We start from the raw sequence: 13,176 nt of genomic DNA, 5'->3' as shown, positions 1-13,176 counted from the left end.
AAGATGAAAATAGCAAAATCTATTTCATTGACCCCAAAACATCTAAACAGGAAAATATTGAACATTCAGAACAGCTAATTTTTTCCCATGGAAAACATTCGCTGCTCCGAAACACATACACACAACACAAGCACATCAGACAAACAGCAACCACACACATACACTTAAATTCCTACATCTAATGCTACACTAAACTAAACATACACTACTATCTACCCACTTACCTTAACACAAACCCTAATCCTAAGGTCCGTCACTATCACACACTCACCTAACCCGCACCCTAACCCTAACTCACTTAAACTGGAAGAAGACAAGCAGAACTGAAATGAGTGATAAATGTGAGACTATAAAGCATCTGTCACTATTGCACACATGCCTAACCCGCGCCCTAACCCTAACTCACTTAACCTGCCCCTATCCCTAACGTACAAACAATTGCACACTTACCTGAACCCAACCCGTAACTTTCCACCACAGTGCTAAGAATAGTGAAGCCACAGAAACAGCCAACCAAATTCTTTCCCAATGAAAGAATTTGCTGTTCTGCAGCTTCACTATTCTTAGCTTTTGCTGAATAGTGTTAGATATCAGAACATTCAAAGTTTTAATACTTCGATGTTCTGATATAGACCCGATTGGAACAGGATTAATAGGTCTTTTGTAACTGGAGCAGATCCTTGCATCTTGGAGGTGTTTTTTTAGTGTGAGTTTAAAATTTGTGTGGTTTGCTATTGCTCTGATGTTTTCGGGTAAGGCATTCCAGAGTTTATCTACAGTGCAGAAGTATAGACACTGTCCAGCTTTTTTTCTGTGGTCTGTGTAGGGTCACTAGTTGGTTTTCTTCAGATCGGAGAGCCCTGGTGGGTATGTAGGTTTGGAGGAGTGAGTTAAGTGCTGGGCAAGTATTGGGTTGATATATAACTTTGCGTGACATATTGAGTTGTTGGTAGTCTAGGAGGTGTGGAAGTTTGAGCTGGTTGAGGGTACAGAGAACTGTGCAGTGGTGTGCATTATGGGATACATTTGTAGCAAATTTAGCAATGTTATTAGAGCAAGATTCAAATTTGTCTTTTAGGGTAATATGAATGTCAGAATGGGAGCAGCACTGAGGAGAGAGGGGAGCAGGTAAGTAGTAAGCAGGGTGGTTTTTGTGGTTGAGTTCATAAAGTGTTTGTGCCAGTATAGGATTCCTTGTTTGCAGTAAGTGTGTTGAAGTAGCTAACAGCATCCTCTAATGGTAGGAATTTTAGTATGGACCAGTTTATAGATATTAGTATTGAGTTAAATTGGTGTTGGTTGAATTTAGATAGATTGCATGAGGTTTTATAGATGCGTTTTTGGTGGTATGGGTTATAGTTCTGCAGTATGGGTGGGTAGGTGGTCACTTACGTTATTCGGTAGGGTTTTGGAGTTGGGGCATTTATGGGGATGTGAAACTAGGACCCAGTCAAATGTAGCTCCTTGGTATGTATTTTTTGGGATTCCAGTTGGAGCAGAGATAAGTTGAGTAAAACCATACAGGTTTATGCTGTTGGTGGTGTAGTCAGAGTTTAGATCTTGCCAATTTATGTTGGTATCTCCATGATTACAGTTTCACTGGGTATATTTTGGGGATGCAGGATAGGATGTTTTCTAATCATCATCATCATCATCAGCTCCCTTTTCCCATTTTTCTACAAGGGGACAGGGTATCGTGTTAACTGTCGCCAACTCTCTTGATTCAGTGCCACACTCTTGACTTCTTCAACACTGATGCCTGACTGTCTCAGATTTTCTTTAAAACAATCCATCCACCTCTTTGCTGGATGCCATCACTTCCTCTTACCTTCTTCCTGTCTATCCCAAATCTTCCTCACCAGATTGTCTTCTGCTTTTCTGCATATATGCCCAAATCACTGTAATCTGTTCTTTTTGATCTTTTCTGCAATTGGAGCTACTTTGGCGTCTGCTCTTATGTCCTCATTTCTTTGTCTGTCCTACAGTGCATTCTATCACCTTTCTCAGGCACTTAATTTCCATCACCTCTAGCTTCTTCAACTGTTCTGCCTTTACTGCTCAGGTTTCTGTACCATACAGTACTACTGGTCACACCACTGTCTTGTACACCTTACTCTTCAGCTTCTTTGGCATTCTTCTGTCATAGACTATTCCTGACACTCTATACCAGTTGACTGCAGCCCCTCTAATTCTTGCTTTGACCTCTTCATTCAGACTCCCCTTCTCCTAAACCACCCATTCTAGATACTTGAAGCCATTTACCTGTTCCACTATCTTCCTACATGTTCCACTATCTTCCTGCATGTTCCACTATCTTCTCTTCTATCTCTTTTCTCAGCTTCTTCTGATTTCCCCAGTTTGCTGCCATTACCACCATCTTATCTGTGCTTAGTTTCATCCCATGTGCCTTCAGTTTTGCATTCCATTCTCCTATCCTTTGCTGAAGTTTTTGCTCAGAGTCTGCCTGTACTGCCATATCGTCTGCATACAGCAACTTTGTTGATCTGTCCCCATCAACCTGTTTGCTAATGTAATCCATCACCAGTATAAATAGCAGTGGGCTCAGAGCTGAACCCTAGTGTACACCCACTCCCACTGGGAACCCCTCTGTGAAGCCAAACACTGTTCGTACTTGAGTCACTGGGTCATTGTACATAGCCTGCACTAACTCTACCAATGCTTCGGGGACTTCAAACCACCACAGTACTGCCCAGATCAGCTTTCTTGGGACCTCATCATATGCTTTCTCCAAGTCTAGGAATACCCAGTTGGACTCTCTCCTCATCTCTAGCTTCTTCTCAAGTATGTGTCTCAATGCAAACATGGAGTCAGTTGTGCTGCATTTTGATCTGAATCCAAACCACTCATCTCCTATCTTACATTCTGCTACTCTGCGTATCTGTTTATGTCACCTTCTGCAGAACTTTTATGCAATGTGATAGGAGTTTGATGCCTCTGTACTGCCCACAGTTGTGTATGTCCCCCTTCTTCTTGTACACTGGCACAAGTATGCTTATTCTCCAGTCATCTGGGATACGCCTTTCTCTTCACACTGCTATTAGTACCCTCAGGAGCCATTTCTCCCCTATCTCACCCAGCATCTTTGTCATATCAGCTGTGACCTCATCTGATCCTGCTGCTTTCTCTGACTTCATTTTCCTTAGTGCTGTTCTTACTTCTCCTAGAGTGGGCTTCTCCTCTTCTCTCATCATAGGTTGTTTCTGGGGTCTACTTCATAACATTGAAATTTCATAATGTTCAATTTCATAACATTGAGATCATAACATCGAAAATGCAAAACACTAAAAACCCAAAACATTGAAAGCTCAGAACATTGAAAGTGTGCTTCATAACATTGAAAACTACATTGCACAAGTAAATAAGATCCCCTCCACCTACAACAACACCTAACTAACAAACATACTTTCTACTACATTTCTGCAGGGGGACAAGCCCCCCTGCACCCCCTCATGTGGGGGGCTCTTCCCTCCCGTAAATTAAATATACCAACTCCAGGATTGCACTACAGTAGAAAAAAGTTAATTTCCTAACCTCAGTGTATGGTGATTGTGATACAGTGAGGTTAGGAAATTGACTTTTTTCCACTGTAGTGCAATTTTGGAGCTGGTATATTTAATTTATGGGGGTGTGGGTGGGCAGAACCCCCCCCCCCACATGGGGGGTGCATGGGGGCTTTCCCCCCTGCAGAAACTTAGTAGAAAGTGTGTTTGTTAGTTAGGTGTTATAGGCAGAGAGGACGTTATTTACATATTCATTGTAGTTTTCAATGTTATGAAGCACACTTTCAGTGTTCTGAGTTTTCATTGTTTTGGGTTTTCAGTGTTTTGGGTTTAGATGTTTTGGTCTCATTATTATGAAATTCAACATTATGAAATTTTAATGTTATGAAGTAGACCCGTTTCTGGGGCAGTATAGCGTCTGTGGGGTTTTCTTCATTCAAAAGCTGCTGTAAATACTCCTTCCATCTGCCTTTGATGTCCTGTGGATTGTTGAGCAGGTTGTTGCTGGCATCCCTTATGAAAGGTGTCTGATTATCGTCTTTGTCTTTGCCTTGCAACCTAGGTATCCTGGAATATTGTGATGTTATTCCATGCTGGTATATATAGGACTGAGATGCATAGCTATTTGGTATTATTGATTTTTAAGGAAGCTAAGAGAATTTCAACAGCACTAAAAGAGGGGATGGGTTTGGGATATGGGAATATGGTGAGAGTGCTAGGATAGATTAACACTTTACCTCCCCCTTTTTTATGAGTTTAGTCTGCTCTAATTATGTGGTAGCCTGGTGGGAGTAGTTCTGTATCTTTTATATGTAGCTTGAGCCACATGTCAGTGAGTGCATGTATATCAGGGGAATGCTGGGTTAGCCATGGATGGAGTTCTGTAGTTTTGTTGGAAATGCTACACAGGTTGAGTGATTAAAAGTAGATTTTTTAGGGGAAGAAGGTTTGGAAGAGGTAGGGTTAGAGGATGGACCTGGATTGGGATGGATGTACCCACATTGGGCTAAGTAGTAGACAGTTTTTGTGTGGTGGTTGAGGAGGGTTGCTTTATTTGAAAACCTGAAGTTTGTAATAGGTGGGGGTGTAGGTTTAGATGAGTCATGTAGAATTTTGAATTTGGTGAATAATGATGTGCTGGAACTGTATAGAGTGGGTTATATATTACAGAAGGACTCTGTTTCTGTTTCTATGGAAGTATTGGATGTGGAGGTTCTGTGAATTTAATGATGTGATATATATATATATATATATATATATATATATATATATATATATATATATATACATCTATATATATATATATATATATATATATATATATATATATATATGAAGACTGAGAGTTAGGCAAAGGAGAGGCAGTGTGGTAAAGTTATAGTGAAACATGCTAGGGAAGTTAAACGGTGGTAGGGAATGTAATGAGTATGTTAAATGGGTCACATGGGTGGGTGAATGCAGGGTGGTGAGGTGTGGGTTAAAAGTGTATTAAGATTTGCTGGATGAATGATTGATAATGAGTATGTGGTTTGGTGAAGAGTAAATGGAAGACCGTGATTGGACATAGATTATTGGTAACTACTGTTTGTTTGCAAGAGATGCGGGGGGAAGAGTTTGGTCTGGTAGAAAAGTAATTGATGTGGGGGTGGGTGGGAATGGAGGTGGGGTAGGGGAGCAGAGAGAGAGCCTGAGTGTAGTTAGGATGAATGGAGCAGGGCTACACCTGGTTAGAGCTGCTCGCAAAGAAAAACAATCAGTAGATGCAAAGCAGTCAAGGCAAGTGGTTTTTCTAGTAATTTTAAATTAAGAAGAAAAGAAAAAGGGGAAACCGATGTTTAAAATTAAGGGGAAAAGAAGAAGGGAAATCCAAAGGAGAGGAAAGAGATTATCAAGAAATGAGGGGGGTGAAAAGGAGAGTAGGTAGGAGAGAGGTCAGGTTAGGCAGAGTAATTAACAGAATGCTAGAGTAGGGCAAAGGAAATCACAAAAAGAAGGTAGCAGTGGTATACAGACTACAAGAAACAGTAGCGGGGTGGTCATGGTTTAAAGAAAATGAAGAAAAAGTCAGAGAGGAGAGGGCAGTGCGGAGGGGCAGTGGATCTGTTACACTAAAGCTAGGTAAGGTGTTAGAGTTTACTTAGTACACAGGCTTGATAGGCAAGCTAGCTAGGGATGTAGACAGGAAAGAGAGAAGAATGTGTAGATGGAGGGTATTGGCGAGTTCTAGTGGTGAGTAGGGAGCAGTTTGAGGATTACAAAACTTAGAGTTAGAAGAAAAAAAAACATGCATTAATTACTGAAGCAGGAGGGCTGGTAAACACTAATAATCCAGAAGCTGGTCAAGGATCTTGGGTGCAATATATGTAGTAGTTCCCTGGGTCTTAGAGAAGCAGAGAAATGCAGTGGAGAGGGCAGTTGCCAAGGCTGTATGCAAGAAGTTTGTATCTAGAGAAAAAAGGGGAGAAGGAGAGGTTAAGCAAAGGAGAGAAATAAAATAGGAAGATTTAAGTATATTACCTTGGTTAGAGCAGTATTGGGGTTGTAGAGAAGACAGACTGTTAGAAGAAGGAAGTTAAACAGTGAGAGGGGCTACAGCTATATAAGAGCCAAACATAAGCAGGCATGAATACTATGCAATTGTCGAGATTCTAGAGCAGCTACGCACACAGCACTAAACAAGAATACTGAAACAGCTAATACAAAGCAACTGTTTAAAGGTAGAGAATACAGCTTCAAACAGAGCAACTAGCTAGGTTAATGAACAATTTAGAGCAATTACACTGTAGAAAAAATAGCATTCAACAATGATATCCATTACAGCTGTTCTTACTTTTGTTCATATGCAATCAATTAAAAGCAATGCGAATATGCAGCTTTGTACCTATCAATAGTAGCACCAGAATACTAAACAGTGAAGCAAAGTAGTAGTTAGGAAGCCTGAACCATCAATGCATAGCGTTTTCAAGTAAAAAGCAGCATACAAACTGAGTCAGCTAAGTAACTAACCTATATAGCTTAGGGCCATTGGGACACACTTTTGTATATTATGTTTGTTTGATCCATCAATTTCTGATATAGGCATGTGTGGACTTCCTACCGTTAGGAAGGCAACTAGCACACTGTACACACTGTGAGAATATTCCTTGACTGATTACAACAGTTACATAAACACGCAATGGCAACAAGAAGTAAGGTAAATAGGAGACAAAAAGGCACTTAATGCTATAATAATAGTCTGGCTGACAGCTGGATTGCTATAACACAGAACAACAACCTTGCCGTGTTTTTTGCTTGTAAGTAAAAATTAGAAAAAACAGTCAATGCTATGATAGCCCAGTTGATGGCTGCATTGCTATATAATAAGACAAACAAACTTAGCAGTTTTATTTAGCAGCTAGAAATGTTAGCTAAGCTGCTAGTTTAGGCCTTTAATGGCTGACTTGATTAACAATTGCAAATTGAATATTGAACACCACTAGGTAATTGCACATGTGCAACTAGCCATAGATATGGCTGGATATGGCATTAAAAGTGATACATTAGTGACAAAACAGAAAAACAATTAGGAAAAATACCTTCTGGCCTATTAAGCTTCTGTTGTACAACCATAAAACAAAATTTCCCAAAATGGCGAGGCTACACCACCAGAGACACTGTTAAATGGGTCAATAAGGGCATCTAGGATGTATACTTACTAGCCAGTAACTGTATTTTACTCAAGCTCACAATATCACTGGCTGTTTTTTTTAGTTTCTGTTTTTGCAGTGGGAGAGCTGAAGTCAAACTGTTGATCAGTGTGCAGCCATCATGGAAGTCCCAATTTTCCAGTGTTAATGACTTTATTACATTCTTTAAACTTACCACAGGGAAATAAGCCCATATGTTTATACTTTAAGAAAGAATTAGAAAATGTTGAACACATTTGGAATAATGAATTGTTTATACAATTTGAGTGGATGGAGTGTCTGTCTGCATGTAAAGACGCACTATTTATATCAGTGTTTTTAAAGTATTGTGAGTCCTTCATGACAGTGGTTTATATCCAGACATGACAATTGTGTATCTATGCCACTCAGTAAAACAGCACTGTCATGTTTATCTGATATTACCATTTACCCCGTAAAACTATACTACTATGGACCCTTTTCCTCAATCACCTATCAGTAATAAGCAGTTCAGTCCTAGAAAAGTGGCATCTTGTGTGGCTTAGTGGACTAGGGGAGTTAGCATTGGTGATGATGTTGATGGTTCTAATCTGGAAGTATCCATATCTTAACCCTTTTTAAGTGCAACCTAGATAACTGGATGGGGAACACAAAATACACCTCTGAGATTCCACCTGTGTCCCTGCTGGATTGTGGCATAGGGTGCTGACTTGTTGAAACATGGGCTAAATTCTTGGCTAGGCTTGTAAGGGCCTCAGGGCCAATAGCCTAGTAACTTCCTTTGATCCTATGAAAAGTGCTTCCATATGATGGCAGTTAAATTGATAAACTGGTAATTTCCTGCTCTGCTCTTCTCTCACTTTCATGAAACAGAATTGCATCGACCCATTTTCCAGGTGCAGGTATCTTATTGTTGTCCTCTCATCATCTGATTCAGTAGCAGTTCTTTTGAGTTACCACTTTCTCTTTAGTTCTCTAAGAACTGTGAGATGAATACTGTCAAGTCTCTTGCTTTATTCTGTTATGCCATTAGGAGTCTTTTTTCAAAACTATTTTTTTCTGTGAAAGGACCAGTATTAGTCTACTGAATTTAATGCTTATTTTGACTGGATTCAAAGTTATAAAAATGAATCAAGGTAGACTGATAGTTTATCACAAATTTTAGTTGTAGATATTGAAGCTGACTGATATATTCATATTAATGATCCTTTTGTGTGCTTTTAAGGATGATGGAAACTTTGTCCTATATGAAAGATGCCCAATTTGGGCAAGCAATACAGATAACCATCCAGATGTTGTGAAACTCTGCATGCAGTATGACAACAACCTCGTAGTTTATGATGCAAGCAAGGCAATATGGCATTCCAGCAGTTGGCGTCAGGAAGGCAGCGACTGTATAGTGGTAATGCAAGATGACGGAAATCTGGTGATCTATCGTACAGAGCAATGCAGTGAGCCCATTTGGTCCACCAAGTAAAGGTAACTATCTTTTAAATATGCTGTTTATCTTTTATTTCCTCACCTACCTTTTTTTTGTTTATAGCAGTAACATGTTATGTTGCTGATACTGTGTGCATAGTTATACTCGCAGAAGCCTGAAGACAATTTTAGCTTGAAAGTGCAGTAAGCTCATACTGAGCAATTTTTTGGTTCCCTTTCACTGCTACTATCTTATGGTCTCTGATCCCTAGACTATGATTTGGTGATCCACTTTCATTACCCTCTGTAATTGTCTCAAGAGAGGAACATGATGAGATGGTGATAATGAGGTATATTGTCAATCTTGTAAATTTCCTGTAGGTGCTTGACATGTGAGGTTTGTGTGTGTGTGTGTGTGTATGTGTATGTGTGTGTTTGTGTGTGTGTGTGTGTGTGTGTGTGTGTGTGTGTGTGTGTGTGTGTGTACATGCGTGCATATATCCTTGTAACTAGGAAGCTTACTCATCATAATATGACTAATGGACATGTTTCCTTAGGTAAGTCCTAGCTTACACTGTCTTATCAGTCATGTTTGGTGCATTCATGTTAGTACTGTCTAGGAGAACTGTCGAGCACATATCTATGTTTATCTTTTCTCCAAGAGATATCTATACATCTGGAGCATTTCTCCCTCAGCCTCCTCTGAAAATGTGATCTGTCCCAGTTGGACTTTCCTGATAAACAAATGTTAAAGAAAATAAAATCTCTTTTCAAACACAGCGGACAACACACTGTTTCTCTAAAGTTGGAAAGCTTGTCAGCATTAACTTGGTCATCTCTGTCCAGCTACCAACTGGAAACCAGGCTTGCTAACTGAACCTAGAAGGCTTGTTCCTACATGCTGGCTAGGTAATATTTTTTATGCACTCCATGCTCCTCATGTGAACTTCAGGGTCTTCTTGTCTCCCTAGATGGGTTATCACTATCACTCACATGAACGGTTAGTAGCTTTTGGCTGATCATGGGCCCCCAACTTGTTTAAAATGTGATCTGTACTGCTACCTGTGCTGAGGGCTTACAGTAGGAACCCAAGCTGAAGAGGAGTTATGGTACCACAAAGCTGTCGTCATGAAGGTTCTTTTTCTTACATAACTATGTGGAACAACTGGCAGTAATACTGATGTCCATCTCACGTGCGCTCCTACATATGGCAGGCTAAGTATGTGTTATCACATCCCTGTCACTTACTGATTCATCTATGGCTAGACTCTAGGGTTGCCACTCTTTCATATGCCCAAAGTAGGACATTTATTTGTAGAAACATGAGATTTTGCAGGGCAAAAAATACCCACAAGTAGTACAAAGGACATAGCTTCACATTTTGCCAAAAATAAAAGCTTATTCTTGTAGTATTTGAGTTGAATATAATGTTTCATATAACATTTAGGTGTTTCAGATACAAAATATTTTTATGCAACTCAAACAAAAAGTAGGACATATATTTGTTGTTCTCAAATCTCAAGACATGCCACGTTTTTAAAAAAAAAAAATAGTAGGACACAACTGCTCAAATGTCCTGCACAAAGAGTGACATGTGGTAACCCTAATAGACTCCTGATCCCCATGAGAAGTCAGGCTAACAGTGTAAGCTCTTACTATCTCGGATAAGAGAACAAACTAGCAACTGCTTCCTACTTTGCTTTGGTCAGCCCTTCTAACAATGTTGGCTTACTCCAAGACCAGGGTCACCAGTTTCAGAGGTAATCAATGCTAACAGGTCAGTGCCAGCTAAGTTTAAAAACCATTGGGAGGCTTGCTGTTTATCTCGGCATAATTGATCAGCACTCATAGCGTTTAATGAAAAAGTATAACCAGTGTCTTGTTATGGTGCAAGAAGCAAATGAACAGTAGTTTCAAAGCACCCATGTCCAGATTCATTCAGTAGCAAAGCTTTCATAGATTCATAGGTTCATAGGTTCATACTAGGCTATCTGCCCTGTGGCATTTATAAGCCTAGCCCAATTGTGTTTGGCTTATGCCACCCCTTGATTTGAGTATACTGTGCCCTTTTTAAAGTTTAGTTTACTGTGCCTCTGTCTAATAGTGACACGGAAGTAATCCCCGGGACAAACTTACGATCCCCCATCCACTGATCAAGATTCTTCTTGAAGAGAGTCAGTGAGGTGCTCTGCCTAACATGAATTAGAATTCTATTCCAGAGCAAAGGGAGCCTCTGGGTTATGAATCTGTCCCTCCAGCATGTTCTATTTATTTCTGTGCTGAGGTTCAAGTCCCTCGAGCGCGTGGCTCTAAGGGATTTAGATTTACTGAGGTGGAGCATGTCCATTAATTCTGGGTTGGACATAGCCTTATATGTCAGGCATAGATCACCTCGAAGTAGGCGGTATGCAACTGAGTAGAGCTGGAGTTTTTTTAACCGAGCAGCATATGGCATCTGTTTGAGTCCCTTGATCCTCCTGGTGAGGTACTTTTGGGGTCTTTCTAATTGCTGCAGGTGTCAGATAAGGTACATCCCAAAGGGGACATTGTATTATATGATGGGCCTGATGAGGGATGAATAAAGGGGCATGATTACCTCTCTTGATCTAGATGTGAATCCTTTCATGATAAGGTGGGCTATGTAGAAGGTCTTTCTAACCACTTTGGCAATGTGGTTTTCAAAGGAGAGATTGCTATCAACTTGGGTCCCCAGGTCCCTAATAACTTTCTCTGTACTTAATGGGTTACCACCTATGTGGTAATTTGTGGGCACATTGTTTTTGTCAAAGGGTATGACTATACACTTTTTGGCATTTAGCTTTAGACCATGGCTCTGGCACCAGTTATCTATCTCTGCGAGACCTTTTTGAAGGATGTTTGTGTCAGCTGGAGAGTCAGTTATGGTGCCCAGTTTGCAGTCATCTGTGAACTTGGTGAGCCATAGTCCTCCCACGTTGGCCTGTACCTCAAAAAAGTAAATACCGAACAAGAGAGGTCCCAGGACAGAACCTTGTGAGATGCCACTTATGACCGGTTTCGAGTCTGACATGGCTCCAGCAACTCTGACTCTGTGGGTTCTGTCTTTGAGCCAGTTTGCGAGCCATCTTGTGACATAGGGGTTTATATTTAGGCTGGATAGCTTATCTATGATGCCCGAGTGGGGTATTGTGTCAAATGCCTTTGTGAGGTCCAGATAGGCTGTGTGGACTACCTTCCCTTCATCTATGGCCTTGGTGACTGTTTTGAAGAAGTCAACCAGGTTAAAAAGGCAGGATCTGCCCTTGATGAAGCCAAATTGGGTAGGATCTAGTGTCTGTAGGTCCCCAATGTCTTTGTTTATGAGTTCCATGATGATCCTCTCCATAGCCTTGCATACTAGGCTAGTCAGGCTTATGGGGCGATAGTTTCCAGGGTCCGCAGAGGCGCCACCTTTGTGGAGTGGGACCACTGTTGCTGTACACCATTCTTTGGGCACATATCATGTAGTGAGGCTGAGATTGTATAGCTGTTTTATTTGAGGGATTAGTTCCTCTTGTAGTTCATGTAGGACGCAACCCGGGACACCATCTGGTCCCATGGAAGCAGTGTTTTCTGCTTTGGAGAGGGCAGCCTTCACCTGAGCATCAGAGATGTTTGGGAGGCTGCACTCTGCCGGGATAGATACTTGCTCTTTTGGGGGGGAGGGGCTGGAGAAGTTTGCATGTAACTCTTCCTCGACGCATATACTAACCTTTACAGCACAGCATAATTTATGTGTTTCCAAATTAAGATCAGTTATTTAATAAAACAAAGCAGTTATGATCAATCAGTTTAATTTTATTCATTACACAGCAACCTGTCATTTAAAAAACAATATACATAAATAATAATTATTAAATTATTTAAGCATGACTCTGTTTAAACTGTAAAACTGATGTGATGCTTGCAATAGCATTAACCCTGGAAACCTGTCTGCAAGAAAGTGGCTAATTAATTTATATTGTATTATCTTTATACGTGGAACAAAGCCTCCACCTCTGTGACTTTTGGGAATGTACTGAATTGCCTTAAACAAAAAAAAAAAATGATCATCTTTTTTTTATTCTTAATGTTTACATAATTAACAATAAAGTAAATGAAATTAAATATATTCATGCTAATTGTTTTATTAAATAATTGATCTTAATTTGTGCCCTGTCATGGTGGCCAGACTCAGAGGACAGAAGAGTGTTCATTTTTTCTCACTTTCCACCTTGTGTATGTGTATTATATATATATTTATGTATATCTCTATAGATATAGGTAGAGATCTTTTCTTTATATAGAGATATAGATCTATATTTATCTTTCTATCTATATAAATAGAAATATATAGACCTATATCTGTCTGTATATTAAAATCTATATTTAAATATTTATCTGCATCTGGACATATATACGTATTGATAAATAAATAGATATAGAAAGATATGGCACCCCCTCCAAAAAAGAAAACTTTTTTGCAAACTTTTGGAGTGCTAGTGTTTTTACTTGCAACCTGCCAGGATATTAGATGTTTTGGGTTTGAATAACTGTACATCAATTAAGTAAGA

At 39.9% G+C, this 13,176-nt stretch overlaps 1 long non-coding RNA gene across 1 annotated transcript in view; it reads left to right on the top strand.

The window, feature by feature from the left end:
• The window catches only part of LOC122798637, a 172,125-nt gene that overhangs the window by 151,168 nt on the left and 7,781 nt on the right, over positions 1-13,176 (top strand). The window contains exon 3 of the long non-coding RNA XR_006364288.1: positions 8,412-8,665. This is a non-coding gene — a long non-coding RNA (uncharacterized LOC122798637). The remainder of the gene's footprint in view (positions 1-8,411; positions 8,666-13,176) is intronic.

Source organism: Protopterus annectens, chromosome 3.part1 (assembly GCF_019279795.1).
Source record: "Protopterus annectens isolate FY-2018-M chromosome 3.part1, PAN1.0, whole genome shotgun sequence".
In the NCBI taxonomy this organism is placed as follows: domain Eukaryota; kingdom Metazoa; phylum Chordata; order Ceratodontiformes; family Protopteridae; genus Protopterus; species Protopterus annectens.
Note: the sequence above shows the minus strand (reverse complement) of the source record. Positions and strands in the feature narration are given on the sequence as shown.